We start from the raw sequence: 17,108 nt of genomic DNA, 5'->3' as shown, positions 1-17,108 counted from the left end.
GCTATTTCTCACCGCCTGCACATTAGTACAAATGTGAGAAGCACATCCGGTATCTAATACCCATGATGAAGAAATAGATATATTGACTTCTATAACATATATACCTGAAGTGGAAGTCTCACTTCTCTTCTTCTTAAGATCTTCCAGGTACACTTTGCAGTTTCTCTTCCAGTGCCCGGTCTGACCGTAGTGGAAGCAGGTAGCATCCTTCACAACCCCTCCTTTGGGTTTCAGTGCCTTGCCTTTACCCTTGGCTTGGGACTTTCCCTTACCTTTGGGCTTGCCCATGCCCTTGTGTTTCTAAACCATCAGAATAGAGTTGGGCTTAACCTTCTTAAGGTTGAGCTCAGCAGTTCTTAACATGCTAAGCATCTAGGGCAGTGGCTTGTCAATTTCGTTCATGTTGTAATTTAGAGTAAATTGACTATAGCTATCTGGCAAGGATTGCAAGATCAGGTCAATGGCCAGCTCTTGGCCAAGTGGGAATCCCAACCTCTATAGGTTTTCTATGTACCCAATCATCTTGAGTACATATGGGCCTACGGCAGTCCCGTCTTGCATCTTGCACTGAAACAATGCCTTAGAGATCCCGAATCTCTCGTGCCTCGCTTGTCCTTGATATAGTTGACGAAGATGTTCAACCATATAATAAGCACCCATCAACTCATGTTGCTTCTAAAGCTCAAAGTTCATGGTCGCGAGCATTAGACATGACACATCTAATGCTTCATCTTGATGCTTCTTGTAAGCATCTCGGTCAGCTCGTGTGGTAGTGGCAAGAGGTGCCTCGGGAATGGGTTGCTCTAGGACGTACAGTTTTCGTTCCTGTGTGAAAATGATTCTCAGGTTCCTGTACCAGTCCAGGAAGTTAGCTCCATTGAGCTTGTCCTTATCGAGGACAGAACGCAGTGAGAAGGAGTTTGTGTTTGACGACATGGTAATCTACAATAGAAAAATACAGAAAATAAATATCATATTCTAATTAATCATCTAATTAGGCTTTTAATTAAATGATGCTCCCACTGAATTATAGAACTTTTGTAGAATCAAGTCATGGACGTGGTCAAACCACACCTACTAGATTCTAACAAACTATAATTGATGCGGGACAAGATCCACATCATACTACGCCCTGAGTTAGCTTTGGCTAAATTACCCAAGACTTAGTATGATCGGTAGGTAACTAATTACCAATTACATCTCTATGCACTACAACAAAAATAGCTTTTCACAGCTTGCTATTAATAGCGCACATTAAAAGCACGCCGTTAATAGTATTATTAACAGCGTGCATATTGATACGCGCAGTTAATAGTATATACTTAAAAAAGGAAAAAAATTACGTCTAGATATTAACAGCGCACATTAAAAGTATGCCGTTAATACTATAAATATTTAATAACAATAACGGCATGCAAAAATTGGCACGCTGTGAATACTTTTTAAAATTATTAATGACATGCATCATGCTGCGATTATTTACGACCATGATTAAAAGGAATGTGTTTTGATCAAGCATGTTTTGACCAACTTTAATTTTTTTTAAAATTATAGTTTAAAAGAAAGTTATTGATGTGCGTAGATTATATACTCTTTTATGCATGTTTTACGCACATTTACATACTTTGAGCATGCTTGATCTATGCATTTTTATACTTCCAGCTTTCCTTTTAGCATATTTACTCTTTTGGTTCGGAGATCTGCTTTTTGTGCATTTTCTGTACACAGGAGTCGAAATTGGTGAAGATTATGCGTCCTCGGACAAGCTTGGAAGGAATTGAAGGGAGAGAGCATCAGGCCGTGTACCACACACGGTCGTATTGTTTTAACAGGAAGGGAAGAGGACATGGCCGTGTGAATCTCACACGGCCGTGTCTTGATTTGAGGGAATTAGAGCAGATGCTTTACATGGCCGTGTAGATCTACATGGCCGTGTGAGGTTTCCAGAGGCCAAGCAGGTGGTGGTCGTGTGCACCACACGGCCGTGTAGCATTTCTAGAGAGCAGAAGGGTCCTGGCCGTGTGCACCACACGGCCGTGTAGCATTTCCAGAGAGCAGAAGGGTCCTGGCCGTGCGAGTCACACGGCCGTGCAGCTTTGGCAGAGAAGGAACTGGACATGGCCGTGTAAATCTCACACGGCCGTGTCACGGGGCCGTGTGGCGACCGATTTCCTCCTCTATTTAAACCCTCCTTCATGAATTGAAAGGGGATCTCTCCCCCTTTGGGAGAAGGCAAGATTTGGTGGTTTCCTCCCATTCTTGGGAGGATTTCTGGGCGATTCGAGGGGAGTTTTCGACGATTTCGACCCCGCACCGAGGATTGTATCAGAAGACGAGGCTTCTTCGTAGATAAGTTTTCTCTTTTCCCCTTTTCTTGGTTTCTTAGATTGGGGATTTAAGAAATGCTTGTAATCTTTATTTCTTTGGGTATTCTTCCTCGATTCATGGAGTAGATCTTGTATTCTAGGATTAAGGGAGTATTTGTATGATGGATTGATGTAATCTCTTATGGATTTGCCAATTTCTTGTTTTAATGACATTGTCTTGCTTGTATCAATTAGATCTTGAATGATTAATGGTGATTTGTACTTAATTCTCATTCTTGATTGATTGTTTGGATTTCTTGTGGACTTTGTAAAGATAAACTCTCACTCGATCATCCGAGGGATCCACGTGACAGGTGCAAGCCCGTGTAAGGACGTTTGAGAGATAATCTTGAAGAGGAAATAGGAATATTCAAGAGAGTAGGATGGATCATGTGATTAGTTTCTTGTATCTTGATAGATTAATAAGTTGTGGGCTTCTATGTTGATATCCGAGGAAGGCATAGTAATAGGTGCACTTCTGTGTAAGGACAACGTAGGTTCACGTCTAATTGATCATATTTAGATACATTTCTCAGTCCTTAGCCGGTTATCTATTGCAAGAGAGAACCGGCAACTTTCTACTAGTGTTTGGCAATTGAGGGATAAGAATTGGTGAACCATTTACATTCAAGAGATCTTACAAAGAAACCGAAACTCCTAGAATCTCCCTTTATCATAACCCAAAACACTAAACTCTTGTTTGTTGATCTTTAATATTAGATTTGTTTACCTTCACTTTGCATTTGCAACAATTGGATAGTTGTTTAGCTAATTCGCATTGAGACATTTCTAGTGCTTATTCCAGTCCCTGTGGATACGATAATCTTTTATATTACTTGCGACATTTCCGTACACTTGCGGAGCGTGACAAGTTTTTGGCGCCGTTGCCGGGGACTGCGCTATAACATTAGGAATTATCAATTGAGTTAGACTAAACATAACATTTGTTTTCCTTTCATATTGCATAGTTGTAACTAATCATTAGATTTCTGTGTTTACTTTCTTGTATAACTTTTACTTCTTGTTAATTCTTTTTGTACAAATTCAATTCTGCATTTTTTATTCTTTTATTTTTCTTTTTCTGTTGAATTGTCATTTGCTATCTTGTTCTTGTGTATGCGAAGATCTAACTTTGCAGGGGAATTCTTTCCTTTTGACCCTGAGATTGACAGAACTTTCCATAAAAGAAGAATTCTGCAAAGGCAAATTGAAGAACAGGAACATTTGAACATGGCGAATAGACCACTCAAGGATTATGCAGCACCTTATGCAAGAGGTTTTCGATCTAGTATTTCAAGACCTCCAGTGGAAGCTAATAACTTTGAGATCAAACCCGCAATTATATCTATGGTGCAGCAGAACCAATTTGGTGGAGGACCTCATGAAGACCCCAATCAACACTTAGAGGTCTTTTATGAAATATGTGGTACCATGAAAATGAATGGAGTTCCTTCAGAAGCAGTTAGATTATTATTATTTGGGTTTTCTTTAAGAGATAGGGCAAAGCAATGGCTGAATTCTTTGGCCCCTAATAGCATCACCACTTGGGAGCAGTGTGAGCAACAGTTTCTTGATAAATTCTATCCACCAAGCAAAACAGCTCATATGAGGAATTTAATTGCAAGCTTCAAGCAAACTGACTCAGAATCTCTTTTTGAAGCATGGGATAGATATAATAGTATGCTCAGACAATGCCCACATCATGGGTTGGAAAGATGGTTAGTGTTGCACACTTTTTATAATGGTATCAACTATCATACCAAAGTGTCCCTTGATTCAGCTGCTGGAGGGGCACTTATGAATAAAAGTTTAGATGAAGCTGAAGAAATTATTGACAGTGTAGCACAAAATCATCATCAATGGGCAAATGAAAGAAGTGGTGGCTATTCTTCTGTAAACCCAACAATTAAAGCATCAGGGAAGTTTGATGTAGATGCACTCACTCTTTTGTCTGCAAAATTGGACGCTCTTACAAAGAAATTTGAGAATATGGGGGCTAGTGCTAATATGGTCAATGCTATTAGTACATCTTGTGAAGTATGTGGGAGTTCAGAGCACTCAAATGACTCATGTCCATTGGGAGCTATCACTGCACAAATCAATCAACTGGAACAATGTGATGCAATCGTGAGTTACAATCAAAGGCAGAACAACCCATACTCAAATACTTATAACCCTGGATGGAAGAGCCATCCAAATTTTTCTTACAGAAATAATCAAGATCAAGGACCATCTATGGGGGCAAGACCAAATTTTCAAGCTGGGCAACAAAATTTTCAACATCTATCTTCTCAAGGCTTACCAAAGTCAAATATTGAAAAGATGCTTGAAGAAATTATCTCAAGTCAGAATGAAATGAAGCAAGATTTAGCAAAGCTCATTCAGAGAATGGATAATTCTGAAAAGCATCAAAAGATCCAGGATAGTCAAATTGCCCAACTAGCTTCCTCATCATCCAGAGCACCAGGACAACTTCCTGGAAAACCTGATGTGAATCCTATGGAGCATTGCAATAGACGGACCTTGGGAGACTCCCAAGTGACCGCTTCAAAAGGGATACAAAAAGAAGAAGAGCTCTGTCCTCTTATACCAAATCAGATTCAAGCTAATGAGGAGAGTACCATTGAGTTTGAAGAGACTCTTCCACTTAACCATCAGAGCAAAGCTGTCCCTTTTCCTCAGAGACTTACAATGCTCAAGAAAGATGAAGAATTTGGCAAGTTTTTAGAAAAAGTTAAGGAAATTTGTGTAGAGGTACCTCTTATTGATGCTATTCTTCAAATGCCTAGATTTGCCAAATTCCTGAAGGATCTCATGTCAAACAAGAGAAGAAGGGGAGAGGTTGAGACAATTGCGCTTAGTGAGGAATGTAGTGCTATTTTGGAGAAGAACACTTCCCCAAAACTAAAGGACCCAGGGAGATTTTATATTCCTTGCAACATAGGAAAAGAATTTTTTGAAAAAGCTTTTTGTGATTTGGGGGCAAGTGTTAGCCTCATTCCCTATTCAATTTGCAATAAATTAGGTCTCAAAAACATTAAACTTACTACTATGGCACTTCAACTTGCCGATCATTCCTGCAGGTACCCTTTGGGTATTATAGAAGATGTGCCAGTAGAGGTGGATGGGAATGTTATTCCCACAGATTTTGTCGTGTTGGACATGGAAGAGGACAACAGGATTCCTATCATATTAGGAAGACCTTTCCTTGCTACAGCTGGAGCTATAATTGATGTCAAAAATCATAAACTTTCTTTGGTAATTGGTAAGGAAAGGTTGGAATATGATTTATCTAATATCTCTAACCATGTCTCGTCTCTTTTAAATGCTTGTAGCAGGACAAGCATTTATAAACTTGAGGAATGAAATTTCCATCCTCATGGAAGGCCACCAAACGAAGGAGACAATGTGGTGGAAGATCTCCCAACAAAAACGAAAAGTATATCTGTCCTCCAAGGGTGAGGAAAAGAAGTGAATGATCAAGTTTGGTCGAGCTAAAGACCTTAAACAAGCACTTCTTGGGAGGCAACCCAAGGGTTCTTTTAGTTAGTTTTGATTTGTATTTTAATTTCTTTTAGTTTGATGCATTCTTTTGATTTTGTTTTCAGGTTAGGTGCAAAACAGAGCCAGGTCGTGTGCTATACACGGCCAGGTAAAAGTTGCAGAGAAGGGAAGTGCTTGGGCCGTGTCATCCAGACATGGCCGTGTGGGATCTCCCGAGGAGAAAGAGGTCTAGGCCGTGTCTCAGACACGGCCGTGCAAAGAATTCCGAGAAGAAAGACGGAGAGGCCGTGTCCCAGACACGGCCGTGCGAAGAATCCAGAGAATGAAGAGGGGGAGGCCGTGAGGATCTGCACGGCCCGTGTAGGAGAGTTATTAAAGTCTTCTTTCTACCTTACACGGCCAGATCTTGGTCGTGTTCAGCACACCCCCAACTCTCCGAAACATATCTTTCTCTCCCAATCTCTTAAAAACTCCTCTCTAATATCTCAAGATCTCTTAGATCCGATTCTCCTCCTCTCTAAGAATTGGACTTTTTGTTCTCCTAACCTAAGATCTTTGTTCTTTGAAGTTTTGTTTTTTGAGTTCCATTTTTCCAACTCTAGATAATTCTTCCCCTATCTAAACTCATCAAGATGTCCAATATTTTGAAGAAACTTCGCAAAGGAGGTGGTGGATCCAGTGGAGACAAAGAGAAGGAGCCATCAAGGGACAAAGGAAAACAATCAGTGAAGGGCAAAGGCAAAAGGACTTCACGCAACGAAGGTAATGACAATGAATTCAATATTGTGTTTAGAAATGACGATCAAGTAACTAGATTTGCAATTCTTGTCAATAGAAAGATAGTGTGTACTAGATATATGGACCCAACTGTTCTTGATATGCTTGGAATTAGGGAAGATGTAGATTTGATGATTGGGTTTTTGGATTGGAGTGATATTATGTACACACATTTGCCTACATATCCTCGTCTTGTTTTGGAATTTTTAAGTTCATTGGATGTCCATTTTACTAATGAAGATGATTATTTTGGAAAAATCTCATTTAGACTAATGAATCAAGAATTTCTATGGGCATTTAGTGACTTTAATTCTTGTTTTGGATTAACCACCGATAGCCCTCGTAGGTTTGATCCAAGGTTTAATTGGAATCATTTTTGGAATGCGATAACTGGGTTAGATCAACCTTATGAGCCTTCAAGAGCTAAGGCCTCCCATATGCAAAACCCCATCTTTAGGTATCTACATAGAGTCATGGGTAAAACTATTTTTGGTAGGGGAGAGAGTGATGGGGTGGTTAAAAAGATAGAGCTTTATGCTTTATGGGCTATGCTTTATAAGGTTGAATTTGATTCTGGTTTTCATTTTGTTCAAACCTTATTAAGATCTGCTAGGGCATCATCGGGATCAATTGTTTTTGGTGGTTTGATTACCCGAATAGCTTATAATTTAAATCTTGATGTTGATGGGTTGGAAATAATTCATGGTAATGACATGATTGACATTGATGCATGTCTTGCTATGAAAATGATCGTTCGGGATGAGAATGGTTTCGCATTTCCTAGGAGGAGTGGTTCTCCTTTACCCCTTCCTTTTCCTGAACGAACTACTATTCGTAACCCAACTAATTGGGTAATTTCTGAGTTAGATTTTGAGGATAACCCTTCTATACCTGGAGACACTGAGCCACATCATGAGCCCTCGTCATATGGACACCCGCAGCCTTCTAGTTTTATGGAGCCCGATAGGCATTCTTTTGCATATGGCACGGGATCTTCTAGGTTTGATTTTTCAGATTTTCGTACGTCTCTAGAATCACTTCATGAGAAGCAAGATTCCCAACGAAAAATGTTGGAGGGGCGCTTCTCTTTATCTGATGATCAGTTTAGGGAGGTACAAAATTATTTTCAGTTTACGAGGAATTTTCAAGGTCAAGTGGCTGAGTTTGTGCAGGATTATGATATTGATCAGGCTAGGATGCGAGATTTTATGCAGAGCATGATGCTTACTAGCCAACAAGTAGATGCTTTATATGAGTATCATAGATCCTTGGGTGAGATTCCAGGTTTTCCTAGTTTTCCTATTGGCCAACCACGTCGTAGACTTCCTTTCCCTCGTCCACCTCCACCTCCTCCACCATATTGATTTCATCGGGACGATGAAAAGTTTAAGTCTGGGGGGGTGTCATGTAGTGTTTAGTTTGGTTTTCATTTTTAGTTTTTAATTTTTGTTAGTTTTTCATGTTGGTTCTTGTTGCTTTATTTTACTTGTTTTTGAAATAATCATGGCAAAAATTTTTTTGAGAACATCAATCTTCACTTATATGCTTTCTTTGATTCAAGTGAAATGTTAGCACGATTATTGTCTTGATTCATGATGTTCGAATGATGCTAGTAGTAAACTTTGTGTAGTTTTTTTTTTTCTATCTTGGGAAGCATTAATAAGCTAAGAATCTTATGGTGATGAGTTTTAGTTTTCGTTCAACCTTAAGGATTTTATCTTCACTACACTTGTGCTTGATGCTTGAATAGTTGATGTCATTGAAATAGTCATGATTCATCTTGTTTGCTTAGTACTTGGTTTCCATGGTGATTTCTCAACTTTCATTTTGGTTACTGGATGAGGCTCAAATCATTAAAGCTCATTTGGAAAAATCAAAATATCCCAACATGTGTGCTAAAAGTACATTTGTGAATAAGTTTTGCACAATGCAAACACTTATTAAAAAAAAAAAAAAAAAGGGATATAAAAAATAGTTGTCATGAGTGGAATCTAGCAAGTCACCCCTTTGAGACCGAGTTAGGTTACTAGGGAAATGACTGCTTAGCTTCCCTTGAGATTGAGTACACCTTTGAGACCTTGGGTTAGTTGAGAAATATGAACCAAGTGAATGGTGAGTAAGTGCCTATCACTGGTTACTTGTCTTTCATTGGAAACACTAGGAATTCAAATTTGATGACGACTTGACTAGGACATGGATTGAAACTTGAAGGGTGTTGAGTTACTTTTACACTATGCACAAGATTCTTATGCATGAATCATACTTTACTTGTTTCCATGATCATGCTTGTTAATGAAACTTTTTGATAGAGTTAGGAAAGTGCACTTGGTTTTATGAATGTGTTGTAGAACATATGAATTTAGACTGCAGCATTTTGCTTGAGGACAAGCAAAGGTTTAAGTCTGGGGGTGTGATGTGCGTAGATTATATACTCTTTTATGCATGTTTTTACGCACATTTACATACTTTGAGCATGCTTGATCAATGCATTTTTATACTTCCAGCTTTCCTTTTAGCATATTTACTCTTTTGGTTCGGAGATATGCTTTTTGTGCATTTTCTGTACACAGGAGTCGAAATTGGTGAAGATTATGCGTCCTCGGACAAGCTTGGAAGGAATTGAAGGGAGAGAGCATCAGGCCGTGTACCACACACGACCGTATTGTTTTAACAGGAAGGGAAGAGGACATGGTCGTGTGAATCTCACACGGCCGTGTCTTGATTTGAGGGAATTAGAGCAGATGCTTTACATGGCCGTGTAGATCTACATGGCCGTGTGAGGTTTCCGGAGGACAAGCAGGTGGTGGCCGTGTGCACCACACGGCCGTGTAGCATTTCCAGAGAGCAGAAGGGTCCTGGCCGTGTGAGTCACACGGCCGTGCAGCTTTGGCAGAGAAGGAACTCACACGGCCGTGTCACGGGGCCGTGTGGCACCCGATTTCCTCCTCTATTTAAACCCTCCTTCATGAATTGAAAGGGGATCTCTCCCCCTTTGGGAGAAAGCAAGATTTGGTGGTTTCCTCCCATTCTTCGGAGGATTTCTGGGCGATTCGAGGGGAGTTTTCGACGATTTCGACTCCGGAGCGAGGATTGGATCCGAAGACGAGGCTTCTTCATAGATAAGTTTTCTCTTTTCCCCTTTTCTTGGTTTCTTGGATTGGGGATTTAAGAAATGCTTGTAATCTTTATTTCTTCGGGTATTCTTCCTCGATTCATGGAGTAGATCTTGTATTCTAGGATTAAGGGAGTATTTGTATGATGGATTGATGTAATCTCTTATGGATTTGCCAATTTCTTGTTTCAATGACATTGTCTTGCTTGTATCAATTAGATCTTGAATGATTAATGGTGATTTATACTTAATTCTCATTCTTGATTGATTGTTTGGATTTCTTGTGGACTTTGTAAAGATAAACTCTCACTCGATCATCCGAGGGATCCACGTGACAGGTGCAAGCCCGTGTAAGGACGTTTGAGAGATAATCTTGAAGAGGAAATAGGAATATTCAAGAGAGTAGGATGGATCATGTGATTAGTTTCTTGTATCTTGATAGATTAATAAGTTGTGGGCTTCTATGTTGATATCCGAGGAAGGCATAGTAATAGGTGCGCTTCTGTGTAAGGACAACGTAGGTTCACGTCTAATTGATCATATTTAGATACATTTCTCAGTCATTAGCCGGTTATCTATTGCAAGAGAGAACCGGCAACTTTCCACTAGTATTTGGCAATTGAGGGATAAGAATTGGTGAACCATTTACATTCAAGAGATCTTACAAAGAAACCGAAACTCCTAAAATCTCCCTTTATCATAACACAAAACACTAAACTCTTGTTTGTTGATCTTTAATATTAGATTTGTTTACCTTCACTTTGCATTTGCAACAATTGGATAGTTGTTTAGCTAATTCGCATTGAGACATTTCTAGTGCTTATTCCAGTCCCTGTGGATACGATAATCTTTTATATTACTTGCGACATTTCCGTACACTTGCGGAGCGTGACAGTTATCTTTAAAAAAATTAAACTAAACAAAAATATGTAAATAATAAAAAAAATACACCCAACCCCAAAAGTTGATCAATAATAAACGTGGTTAAAAAAATAAGTAAGAAAAACTTAAAGTAAGTAATTAAATAAAAATGCAATAAGTAAAAAAACATAATTAAAATAAAAAAACGCTAGGTTAAAAATATAAACCGGATCAAAGCCGCCGAAGCCATCGTCGCTTCCTCTCCCACTATAGGAAAATTGATCTATTGTGACATTATCTTAATGACACTTATTTCTAAGTGTCATAATAAATACCTTATAATGACATTTATCTAAAAATAACAAAAAATAAAATAAAATATCTTGTTAGATCCTTTATCTTGACATTTCTAATAAATGTCATTATTAATCCATTAATAATTAGTTTAATCTATTAATAATTAGCCTTAGCAAAAATCCAAACCCTCGTCCGCACTAGGGGTGTAATCGAGCCGAGCCAAGCCGAACTCTTGAATGTTTGAGTTTGACTCGTTTATAATCGAGCCGAACTCGAGCTTTATTTAACGAATATATTCATGGCTCACAAGCTTATTCGAGCTTTTATCGAGCCTAAACGAGCTTAATAAATATAAATTATAAATTTAAATATTCATTAAAAACTAAATTATATATTTTTAAAAAATTATAATATTCTTGTTAAAATTTAAAATTTTATTCTAATAAATAAATTTAATATATTTGTTTATGTTTTTCATAAGTAGAGTGTAAAATCTATAAATTCAATGTCAAAATTATTATTTTTTTATTTAAAAGTTGATTCATGAGCTTAACGAACATGTTCACGAGCTAACGAGCCGAATATTGTGAAGCTGAGCTTGGTTTCTTTATCTTAACGATCCTCATTAAACGAGCTCAAATGAGCTTTTATCGAATCGAGCTTCGAATAGCTCACGAGCGGCTTGGCTCATTTACACCCCTAGTCCGCACTTGTCACACCCTCCGCACTTTTCCCTACGGCGTCGAAAAACTTCTCACGCTGCACATCTGGTTTTCCCACATTACTGAAGTTCTTTCTCAAGCCAGCATGCCATCGCATTTCTTTCTCATATCGCACGCCGTGTAAGATATCAGAAAATTTAAATAATAAGGTTATTTGGGAAATAGCCTTATAAAATTTTTTCGAAATTTTTAGAAATTTTCTGGGAATTTTTCGGAGCTCGTACGATAGATTTTGAGGGAACGAATTGACGGCGCGGATAAAGCCTATTTGGGATATCCGTTTAAGTGAGGAAATATTTTATTTATATAATCCTTTTTCCTTATTTTCTTTCCCAAACGCCGAACCTCTCTTCCCCAACCGGCCAACCCCTCGCGACCCCGACTTCCCTCTCTTGTCTGTTCTCTCTCGTGGACGATCGACGCCAACGAGAGCAAGGCTTCAGCTCCGGCGATCTTTTCTCTGCCGGCATCAACCCTTAAGCTTAGATCCAGCCGAAGCCCTTCTCCTTCTCACTCTGATCTCTCTCTTCTCTCACGCAGAAGATCAAACGCACCCGACGCCGACAGAGGGCGACTGCTTTCTGACGATCTGGGCCTCTTCGCGTCGCCTGAGGACCGTCTCTGGATTCTTGAAGGTGCTGACGCTGTCCAAGCTCTTCCGATGGAGCGATCCCTTCCTCGGTCGGTTCTTACGCGTGAGCGACGATGGCTAGGTGGCTAGGGCACGGTGGAGGCTTGGTTTTGGTTGTTTTCAACCGATTGACCCTTCGTTTCCTCATTCTTGAGTTATTCACATAACGATCCATGGCTCCTCAAAGTGGATCGGATTGGGCGATACCTTCTGGAGACAACTGATTAAGGTAAGCTTAGGTCTTCTTCTCTGTTACCGATCCTCATCTTCTTTTCGGTTGAATTAGGTTACAGATTTGGAGATGTTGGTATCAGGGAGGTGTTCTTGAGCTGTCGGGCAGAGGCTAGAAGGATGGTTAATTGATCAGTGATCTCCCTCCTTGACCTCCTGTTGTGATCCGATTGATTCCAATGAGGTTGAGTGCTGTGGATCAACAAGCACGACTGTGAGGTGAGATTCTGTGTACTGTTGGTGTTCTTGGTTCTGCTCTACTTGTTCCAGCATCAACAGTAGCTGTGATTTGAGGTAAGGTGTAGGAATTAGGCTTAATTGGATTACTAGATCAGTTAGTATGATTGGTATATCATTAGTTGATACATATTGTAATTAGTTGTTGATTGTGTGTAGATTTATTTAGTTTAAAATTAATCTAATGGATAAGAGTTCATCTCCTTTTAGGTTTGTGTATATCCTAATTCTCCCATGTTTCTACCTCTTTTTCTAACAATTAGGATAAGAGTTCTATGATAGAGTTCTAGGTTTTCCATACTTTATTTTCTTCTTTTTTTTTAAATTTCTTTTTTGTTTTGTTCTATGATAGAGTTCTAAGTTTAGTATGTATATTATCTTGATGACATATTAAACGTTTTCTTTCAACTTATGTTCCTGCAATCTCTATGATTCATTTGCAATTTAGTTTATTGAACTATCTCTCTTATAAAAATAGCAAATCTGTTTGGCACAGGCCGAAGAATGATCATATTTATATATTGTTATCCATAAAAAAAAAATTAACTTTGTGGCAATTACATGATGGAAGGGCATAATACCAAGGAAAAACTTTGTCAGTTACCTCTACCTATTAAAATATAATGATAGGTTTTTTCAAGTTTTGTAATTACAAGTTTTGTAAAACTTGTGTAAATAATACATGATATTTATTTATTTAAAATATAATGATGTAGGAATCAATTTTTTATATGTGATTTTCTTTCTTGGTAATCAAAAAGTTAACTTGCATGTTTGATTGTTTTCCGCACAGTAGTGTTTGGTCTTGCATTGTGATGGCGTCTGAGTGTTGGCTTGGTCTCTGTTGGCTTGCTACATATCTAGAAAGCTCGATGATTTGTGCTAAGGTAGTTCTTCTCAACGATCATATCTGAGATGGAACTTCCATGCTACTTGCTTTTCCGAGTTTGATTTGCTGCTACAAGATCGGAAAGATATTATGTAGTTGTTGTTCCTTCTGGTTGAACAGTTTCACTTTCCCGTCTTAGTTTCTTGTATGTTCTTTGTTAAATAATTACGTGGATTTAATTCTTATCGCTAACAGTTGAAGCGTATCCAATTTGGATTTTCCAGCTCAAAATATCAGTAGATTTGTTGTGGTAGTGTCTTAATAGGATTTGAGACTTCTCCATTCAGGTAGGTTATGCTCGTTTAACTCACATTATGGAAATTATTTTTATTTTTTTATAATTTAAGTAATAAGTAATGATATATGTATCTTTTGAATTGTGCCGTAATGATTTTGTATACATTTCTACATTTAAGGAAAAGACAAGTCCGGTAGATACAAAAATTACAAGATCGCAAGTTTAGATTGAAGGTCACAAGAAAAAAAATGGGGAGCCTAGTACTCAAGCTGTTGGAGAGAAAATAGTAAGCATGTGCAGTCATTTTAGATTTCTTTAGTATTTTATTCCACTGATCTTGTTTTTCATAAGAATTTATACTTAAGATCTCTATTTATACAGCCTAAAATGTTTTTTCTATACCTCCTTGTACATGAGTTCAAGCTATTTTTTCCTTGTGAGTTGGTACATGTGTTCAATTTCAGGTGGACCTAATTCGACCAAATGATGAAATGCAGTTTCTCGATGATGCAATAGGAAGCACGGTCGCATGGTTATCTAAATTTATAGTATTGTGTGATTGATACATATTATACTAATTTGTTTGGATTGTAAGTTAAATTGTTGATATGTAATTGCTGATGGATCGAAAGCGCTAGAGGGGGGGGGGGTGAATAGCGCTCGTGGCTATTTCTTTTTTCGAATCCGTAAATCATACGAGAAACTAATAGAGTAATAAGCAGCGGAATAAAAGCAGCCAAACACAGAGACACAGGGAATTACTTCGTTCGGAGCCTAAGGCGACTCCTACTCGAAGGCCCGCGATCCTTGATCGCTTTCGGTGGGCAACAACTATAATATCCTGAATAAGTACAAGGAAATAAGTACAACTGGAATTGAAATAATACCGACAACAAAATAATAACTGAAGCTTCGGGTCGTCGACGACTGTAACAGCACTTTAGAGTCGTTTCTTAAGCAGCACACAGCAGAAGGAAAGCTTGTCGATGTTCTTCTTTGGCTGCACCCTCGACCCTCTTTTTATATGAGGTTCCGGGCGCCTAGGACCTTTCCGGGCGCCTGGAGTGTGACATGGCCAGCCAACCAGGATGCTCCACGTGGCGAAGTCGCACAGGGGATAATATTTGGTCCCGGGCGCACGGACCTGTTCCGGGCGCCCGGACCTCCGGGCGCCCGGATCCATCCCGGGCACCCGGACCTCCGAGCGCCCGGACCACCTTTTTCCAGCAGGTTCCTCACCTGCAACACATGGTTAGTCCGAGCAAAATACCCTGCATGACAGTGTTAGAATCTGATAAAATATAGTGAAGAATAACTGACAGTCTTCGGACTGTCCGAGTCTGACTTCGGATTCCCAACCAGAAACCCTAGGTCGACCCGATGCCTACTGTTCCCTCTACGGGGAACGCGTCCTCCCCTACTCCCCTCAGGAGAGATTACCTGATGCCAGTCCGGTCCTCCAGACCGACTGGACTTTCCGCCTAGGGTTACCACCCTCTAGGACCTAGGGTTACCGCCCCCTAGGGTTTTTCTTCACCTAGGGTTGCCACCCCCTAGGACCTAAGGTTACCGCCCCTTAGGATTTTTCTCCACCTAGGGTTGCCACCCCCTAGGACCTAAGGTTACCGCCCCTTAGGATTTTCCTCCACCTAGGGTTACCGCCCCCTAGGACCTAAGGTTACCACCCCTTAGGATTTTCCCTCACCTAGGGTTACCGCCCCCTAGGACCTAAGGTTACCACCCCTTAGGATTTTCCCTTTGCCTAACCGCAGCTAGGACTTTCCTGAAACACTTATTCAAACATGTTAGATCACACACTAACTTAACTTTGAATCCTTTGCCATTATCAAAACTAAGGTTCGATCGTCGGATGCTTCCCGCACCAACAATCTCCTCCTTTTTGATAATGACAACCGAAATTCAATGTTAAGTAAAAATATGCAGTAATGTATAAGCACAAGAAATAGGCACAAGAAACAAGATAAGCGTTATAGCAACATAAGCATAAACATAGCTCCCCCTTAATATAAGTTATTCTCTTTGAATTTTTTACTAATAGTCACAGCTCCCCCTTAATACAAGCTCCCTTTAAAATATTTTCTTTGAATTTCTCTACTCTTTCCCTTTGCCATATATCAAAAAATGAGCTAGTTTTGAAAAACTTAACTTTTCAAGACAGAATTTAGCAGAAAACATTTTAACTTAGGCAAGGAGCAAGTGAAAGGCTACACCTTAGAATAGCAACATTTTTCAAAATTTTATCAATTGATTTTGCTTGAAGAGAGATTTTTTGTGATATAGCAAAAAGGAGCTCTTTGTATTTTGAGGAGTTTCCAAAATTTTCACAGTTTCCAAAATTTTCACAGAAAAATTTTCAAAACACAATTTTCAACTTCAGAAATATTCTGGGAAAAAATATTCAGGCTTTTAAAGAAAATTTTCAAGGAAAATTTTCAACTTAAAGAAGTTAATTGCAGCTTAAAAATTTTTTTCCAACTTTAAAGAATTTTCTAACTTAAGAAAATAAAATTTTTAACTTAACGAGTTTTTGAAAAAGTTTCAGCTTAAATAATTTTCTAACAAAATTCCAAAAAAAAATTTCAAAATAGAGGGCACTTAAAAGTTGTAAATTTGGAGAAAGTTTTTGAAAAGCTGCTTAAGGCATTTTTTTTGAAATGAATTTCAAGAATACTTAAGGCAAAGGAGAAGCGATAACCTTAATGTTTAATAGCTTGCCATTTTGTTTTAGTAAGGTATCAGAGCCCTAAGGTTCAAGCATGAGTCAAGATTTGGTTTTGATCAGGTATCAGAGCCCTTAAGTACAAGCATGCTTAAACTTTAATATTGCCTCTAGAGAACATCTTGCCAAATAGCTAAGTTTAGTTAGAGAAAACTCTAATTAAGTACTTAGCTTTGAAAACATTTAGCTGATAGAGGAGTTATAATTTGAAGGTCGGGACATAAATAATTTTAATTTTAAAGCTAAAAAATAGCCTGAATTTTCGAAGATATGCCAAAAATAGTTTTTAATTCTGAGGTAAAAAAAAAAAATTTTTAAAGAAAAACTAATTTTAAAACCGACTCAAAATCACTCCCCCTTAATTAATGCCTTAATAAATTTTTGAGTTCAGGAGTTCAAGCATGAGAGGTTAAAGAATTATTTTCCTAATTTTCCATCTAACTCATTCTAGATTAACAAGCAGTTTTAGCATATGAGTGAGTGTGAGATGGAGTTTACTTTAA

The 17,108-nt window shown here is 38.6% G+C and overlaps 1 non-coding gene across 1 annotated transcript; it reads right to left on the bottom strand.

The window, feature by feature from the left end:
• Positions 1-3,969: 3,969 nt before the first annotated feature.
• LOC122028387 lies at positions 3,970-4,075 on the bottom strand. Its single transcript, XR_006124777.1, has one exon. It is a non-coding gene; the product is annotated as a small nucleolar RNA R71 (small nucleolar RNA).
• Between the last annotated feature and the right edge of the window lie 13,033 nt (positions 4,076-17,108).

The sequence above is a fragment of the Zingiber officinale genome, chromosome 10A (assembly GCF_018446385.1).
Source record: "Zingiber officinale cultivar Zhangliang chromosome 10A, Zo_v1.1, whole genome shotgun sequence".
Taxonomy (NCBI): Eukaryota; Viridiplantae; Streptophyta; class Magnoliopsida; order Zingiberales; family Zingiberaceae; genus Zingiber; species Zingiber officinale.
The sequence above is the reverse complement of the archived record's forward strand: the minus strand, read 5'-3'. Positions and strand labels throughout refer to the sequence as shown.